General features: G+C 47.8%; 1 long non-coding RNA gene across 1 annotated transcript in view; it reads left to right on the forward strand.

The window, feature by feature from the left end:
• LOC123522576 overlaps positions 1–5,404 on the forward strand; it is an 89,281-nt gene that overhangs the window by 77,167 nt on the left and 6,710 nt on the right. The window contains exon 2 of the long non-coding RNA XR_006680823.1: positions 4,977–5,045. This is a non-coding gene — a long non-coding RNA (uncharacterized LOC123522576). The remainder of the gene's footprint in view (positions 1–4,976; positions 5,046–5,404) is intronic.

The following is a 5,404-nucleotide window of genomic DNA, read 5'->3' on the forward strand; positions in this document are numbered from 1 at the left end:
CGGGAAGGTGAGCATCATAGAATGCCAATTTACTAGAAGAAAGTATTCTTGTGTTGAGGGAGTACTTGAGTGGAGGCCCAATGTCCTTCGAGTCAGTCAGTTTTGACTCACAGCGATGCTGTGTACAACAGAGCAAAACACTGCCCAGCCCTGCCCCACCCTCACTGTGGCTGTTCTGTTACAGCCTCTGTCTCAAGCCATCCCCCGCCGGTCTCCTGGTTCTCCCTCTGCTTTACTAAACACGAGGTCCTTCTCCAGCGATTGGGCCCTCCTAAGAACATGTCCACGTGCGGAACAGTTCGTTGGTGAGTGATTCCTGGGGGTGCAGCTGCTGACAGCTCTTCCCCTCCTTGTGGACATTGTCGTGCCATCTGCAGAAAGCACCCTTGGGCGCAAGCTGTGTCACACACCAGAATGTGCTTGGACGGTGGTGGCGTGGGACACCGGTTTGCTTTGCAAACTGTCACCCAAACTAAGACGCATCTGGTGCACTGACACGCCCTCCTTCACATGACAAAGGAGCTCCCATTTCCAAATGGGATTGCTCCCACAGTATTTAGGGGTTAGGATGCACAACACATACAAAGGGCCTTCAGAAAGTTCATGGGGAACTCTATTTTTTTTTTATTCCACTTTGCCACAAACTTTTTGAAGCCTCCTTGTATTTTTTTCCTTGTGTTTTTAAGGGGGCACATAATTCAATCCATAACATACTTGATAGAAGCTATAGAGCAGTGGTTCTCAACCTGTGGGTCGTGACCCCTTTGGGGATTGAACAACCCTTTCACAGGGGTCGCCTGATTCATAACAGTAGCAAAATGACAGTGGTGAAGTAGCAACGGAAATAATTTTATGGTTGAGGAGTTGAGTTGCCACAACACGAGGAACTGTATATTAAAGGGTTGCGGCGTTAGGAAGGCTGAGAACTGCTGCAGGGAAATCTGTGTTATGGACAGTGGGCCAGTTGCTGACTCTTCAAAATTAACAGAAGCGGAACACAGTGAAATAACATCTTGAAGCAGAGCAAAACTGTTAGCTTGAAATTTTGTGCCTGCTAAACTAATATACCCTCTTCCCCCCAGAAAAGATTCTCTATAAAAGGTATTTTCAGACAAATGAAAAAACAGCTATTGTTTTTAGTTGAATAACCCATGTAGGGTGTCTGAGGTAGAGTAAAATACAAATTGAATATCAGTATTTTTCAGCTAGATCTCATGGACATATTTATACCTATAGCTTTACTCCTACCTATAACCTGTATCCCAAACTGCAGAACACATATTCTTTTCAAGCATACATAGAATGTTTCTGGAAAATAGACCTCATTGCTAAATATAAAGTAAGTCTCAACAAAAGTTTAAAAATTGATATGAAAATAATTTTTTAAAAAGCAAGCAAGTGGGAAAAGCACTCAGAAAGACCTGTCACCCGATGTGCTGAGATTCTCCATGCCACCTTCAAGGTCAGGAGCTGAGGCACACTGGCTTGTCACCTCTCAGATTCTCCCAACAGCTTGACATCCCCAGGGGTGTCTTCAAACACCAGCTGCTTCTGCTCCATTTACCCCAGCCCACTCTCTCTGACATCTGTGAGCACACAACCCAGCACGCAGGACCGGAGATGGGTGTTAACAGCTGCATGCTCACCATCTGAGGGGTCCTGGCTCACTTACTCCTTGTGCTCCCAGCCTCCCTGAGTATGTCAGCTTCGGTTGGCTGGACCAAAACATAGTAATAAAATGCAATGCATAGCAAATACAATAAAATATAATGCGTCACCAGGTATAACTGGATAAATGGTCATCCCAAAGAGTGCTGGTGTCAGCCTAATGGGTGGGCAGCCAGGAATGGTGAATTTAGGGATTTCCCCATGGTTTTATGTCAGTGCTGTTGGGGGAGCATTGGACCACTAATTGCAAAGTCAGCAGTTCAAAACCACTAGTGGGAGGAAGTTCAGGCTTTCTGCACCAGGTAGGATGTACAGTGTCGGAAGTCCTATACAGAGCCCTGTAATTCAATGGAAGCAGTGGGTTGGGTGGCTATAGATACTGAAGACATGATACGAACTAGGATTTGCAGTTGGGAGATCATGTCTTAATACATTGGACCAACGGATCAAACCGAGTAGGGAGGAATGAGTAGGGCTAACCGTGAGGGTTGACCATGAGGACTTCAGGCAAGGCCAGTTCAGTATAACACTTGTGATGCGATATGGTCACGAAAAGCTAATCCCATTTGATTGTATTAACAGAGGTATAAGCTACAGGGGTAGAGGTGGGGAAGGAGTCTTACTCTGTGCGGCCAGTTTTCGATGTGGTGTTTGGTTCTTAGGATGGGCGTTAGTAGGTGGTAATGCGAAGGAAGGGCGATCAGGAGGACACGGCACCGTAGAATGAGTTTATGTAAAGAACAGTGATAGTGATCTAACTTGTAGGGAAGGACTTGGTGGGGTCATGAATGCTGAGACCAGTTGAAGGGTTTTCTTGGGGAAGAAGTTTTCATGGAGAAGTGACTTCCACAGCAGTGCCTCCCAAAAGCTTTCTCCAATGGTGGAAATGTCTGATATCTGCATCGTCTAATAATAAGCTGCTAGACGCATGAGGCTAGAGATTGAACTTTTAATCTAGCTTGAATGTATTGCAATCAAAATGTAAATAGCCATCCATACGTGCCTAGTGACCACCATATTGGACAAGGCAGTTTCCTTGGGTAAATAAGGGACTAACTTGGGGTTACCACTCCCCCTACCCCCTTGGGGAGGCAGGAGGGGGCCGTATAGTAAATATCTTTTGCTTGTCAGGCCATCTGCTTTGACTGCACATACTCAATTCTGCTGCAATAGTAAGAGAGCGGCTACAGACGGTATGCAAATGAGTGAACGTGGTAGTGTTCAAAAAAAACCTTTATTTATGGATGCTGGAATTTGAATTCCATATCATCTTGACACCTCCTGAAAAATCCCTTCTCCTGTCCCCCAATCATTCAAAAGGCTAGAAACCAAATCTAGGCCCTACTGGTCTTAGCTGACACAGGATGGAGGCTGCAGGGAAGCAGACAGCCTTGGTTCAATACCGGAAGGCGATGCATTCATTCCAGGAGGCCGGATGTGGAATGAACATCTTTGGGAAGTCGTGAGTTTCTTGTTCCTGTACTGTTCAGGCTGGATCCTGTCCTGTCTGCTAAAGGCTGATATAGAGATGCCCTGTTGGATACAAACCATCGGGAGCTTTCCTCTAACTCCGTGCTCTTGTTGGTGTTAGGTGCCTCGGAGTTGGCTCCGACCCATAGCAACCCTGTGCACAACAGAAGGAAACACTGAACGCCCGGGCCATCCGCTAGGTGGCAGGTTTTCAGCGGCTTCTTCCTCCGAAGAGGGCGGCCCAGCCCCTCTTGTTGTCTGTTCTTAGTCTGGAAACTCTGCCGAAACCTGTACCATTCGGGTGCCCCTGCTGACATCTGACATACCAGTGACATAGCTTCCAGCATCACACAAGCCATCACCGGGCAACAAACTGCAGGAGTGCTGACATCAGGATGACTTACGAGTGCTTTGTCCTTCTTACACTTTGTCGAGATTGAGTAGTTGTTTCCCTCGCTTGTTCCGTGTTCTTCAGCCCTGTGCTTCAGGTGGTTTGCTCAGGGAGGCAGGGGGGCGGTGGTGGGGGGAGGGTGGTGGCTGCTGGCTTCATTGCTTCAGAAGTTCTGCCAAGTGTGCGTGGCCCCCTGGGATGTGCCCTAGTGGAGAGTGGGGGAGTTGATACTGTCCATTTACCTCAGTCTAGGAGAGATAGGTTGATGGCACACAAAGACTCCACTTCTTAAGGGAGGACACGCCACTGGCTGAATATTGTCCTGTCTCCTTCTGGGGCCAGGGTGGCAGGCTGGGGTGGGCTTGGGAACCTTCACCCCTCGGGAAGGTCTTTCTCTGGATGTGCCATTGCATCTGGGAGACTCTTTCTGGACTCAACGTCAGACCACAGTCCCGATGACTGCCCAGGAGCCAAGTGTCCAGACTGGACATTTCCAGTCCACTTATTCTTATTGTTCTTGTTAACTCTGCTATTTGTTTTTAAACCTTTCTTCTGCCTGCCTTCTGCCCATTTGACTCCTAAGCAACATCTCTGCCAGCATGAACTAGTTATGGCACCTGGCCCTTCTATGTAGGCAGAGAAGTCAAAACTGCTGATTTGAAGTTTAAAATTGTCTACGTCTTTATGCAAGCCTCAAGGAGCCGTGGTTGCTTAGTGGTTAAAGCACTTGGCTGCTAACACAAAGGTTGGCTGTTCAAACCCATCAGCTGCACCACCGGAGACTAAAGTGAGAGCCAGCTCCCATGAAGCTGACAGCTTTGGGAAGGGCATGGCACAATTCTGGGCCTTCCTACAGGGTTGCTGTGAGTGGGAATTGAGTGGGCTTGGCTTTTGGTTATCCAAGTCCCAGTCTGTTATCACAACCATAGAACTTTCTTCTGCACATTCTTGTAAATCACAAAAAACGGAGGTGTGGGGGTAGGGTGGGGTGGGGAGTCACTGCCTTCTAGTCGATTCCAACTCATAGCGACCCTATAGGTCAGGGTGGAACTGCCCTGGACGTTTCTGAGACCGCAACTTTTTGCAGGGGAAGAGAGCCTCGTCTTTCTCCGGAAGAGTGGCTAGTGGTTTCAAAACCCTGATCTTGAGGTTAGCAGCCCAGCGTGTAACTACCACATCACCAGGGCTCCTTTTGTAACGCCCAGGAGGCTTAAGAAATGCGGTCCATTTGGACGTTTTTAAGTTCACACAACACTAGACAGAAGAGTATCGTCAACCTCATAGGCTTATTTGGCTTCAGCTTCTGGAACAGTAACCACCCTGGCCAATCTCCTTTCATCAGTGCCCTCTTCATTTCAACGTTCCAACTCCATAGGAAGCTTCGGAGAGGGAGCACACTTGACCTCAGTTTTGCACTAACACCTTGACTCTGCATGTTCTGTTTCAGATCATTGCCTTCGATGAGCTGAGGACGGATTTTAAGAGCCCTATAGACCAGTGCAACCCTGTCCATGCGGTAAGTGTCGGGCATTGGGGAAGGGAGGGGTGATGCTACCAGAAGTCATCCGGGGCTGGGGAAAGAGGGCGAGGGTTTTGTTTGTTTTAATCATTTGATTAGGGGCTCATACAACTCTTATCACAATCCATACATACATCAATTGTGTAAAACACACGCGTGCATTCATTGCCCTCATCATTCTCAAAACATTTGCTCTCCACCTAAGCTCCTGGCATCCGCTCCTCATTTTTTCCCCTCCCTCCCTGCTCCCCCATCCCTCACGAACCCTTGATAATTTATACATTATTATTTTGTCATATCTTGCACTGTTTGACATCTCCCTTCACCCACTTTTCTGTTGTCTGTCCCCCAGGGAG

The sequence above is a fragment of the Echinops telfairi genome, unplaced genomic scaffold (genome assembly GCF_000313985.2).
Source record: "Echinops telfairi isolate 266 unplaced genomic scaffold, ASM31398v2 ScPeMD7_7424;HRSCAF=8462, whole genome shotgun sequence".
In the NCBI taxonomy this organism is placed as follows: domain Eukaryota; kingdom Metazoa; phylum Chordata; class Mammalia; order Afrosoricida; family Tenrecidae; genus Echinops; species Echinops telfairi.